We start from the raw sequence: 1,366 nt of genomic DNA on the forward strand, positions 1-1,366 counted from the left end.
GGCACCAACAACCACGCCACGTTCAAAGGCACTCAAATCACCTTTCTTCCCCATTCTGATGCTCGGTTTGAACTGCAGGAGATTGCCTTGGCCATGTCTACATGCCTAAATGCACTGAGTTGCCGCCATGTGATTGGCTGATTAGAAATTAAGTGTTAACGAGCAGTTGGACAGGTGTACCTAATAATGTGGCCGGTGAGTGTATACTTGGAGTGCTGACAGATCAAACATTGCTTTTAACTTGTGAAGTCAACTCTGCCTGCTGGCTGTAATCCAGTCAAGACCTAACCATTATGCTTAAAACTTCAGCATTAGCTTTTGGCATCCATTATGCCTCTGTTAGCGAAATAGCTCATGAACCACTTTAATGAATCTTTCAGAAAGTATACACTGAGACTGCCACAGCTAATCGTTAATGAACACATAAATGGCTCTAACTCAGTCAGTTTTACAGGTGTTGGGCTAAATTTTAAAGGTGGTAGTAGCTGAGAATCATCCCAAACACAGACTCTGAGCATGAGATATTGCAATGTGGTGAAAAATAATTTGTTTTTAAAGGTCTGACCAAAGCGGGTAACTCTGGCAGGAAAGGCGGCGGGCGATATGATTCCTTCAGTGTTTGGTAAATCAAACATCATCTGAGGATGAGCAGAGGGAAACTTCATGGATCAGTCTCTCTGCTGTGTGTGTGCTGTCTCTGGGGGGGGTTCTCCCTGCTCACAACCCGTCCAGCAGCGTGACACTACACACAGATCACATCAATCTAATAAAGCCAGACCCCGAGCAGCCAAAGACAAACACGGACAGGCTGTGGCAACATTAACATTCCGCCGTGTAAAGATCAGCCTCTGATGGGGAAGAGGAGGGGGAACATCGATAGGATCCCATTAGTTAAGTGCGCCCTTAGGATACCCCCCAAATTTGATCAGAGATAGYCCCTCTCCTTCCAGACACGATCCATTAAAGCAAAAACCAAGAGCTGCTCTCCTCCTCCTCCTCAGTGATCGAGGTTGATGATCCCGGTGACGTCAACCTTTTGTTATCACCTTTAACACTTGCCTCTGCAGGTGCAAACACTTTCCCGAGTCGGTGCTATTTGCAGACAGGCAGGAGGGGGGAGGTGGGGAGGGCGCAGATATCTCTCCATCTATCCAACGCTCAGCTAGCTGGGTGCTAAAGATACTAGCAGCAGGAAAACACACACACACACAAAAAAAAAAAAAAGAAAATAAACACGACAGAAATCTCAAAACTTCACTTCCAGCCGTCTTCTCCCCGGAGAGCCTCGACATCATGTTTAAATAACAAAACTGTAACAATCATGCAATTAACTAATTTCTGAGAACCAACTGATCTCTGCTTCCAG

This window comes from Austrofundulus limnaeus, unplaced genomic scaffold (assembly GCF_001266775.1).
Source record: "Austrofundulus limnaeus strain Quisiro unplaced genomic scaffold, Austrofundulus_limnaeus-1.0 Scaffold225, whole genome shotgun sequence".
Taxonomy (NCBI): Eukaryota; Metazoa; Chordata; class Actinopteri; order Cyprinodontiformes; family Rivulidae; genus Austrofundulus; species Austrofundulus limnaeus.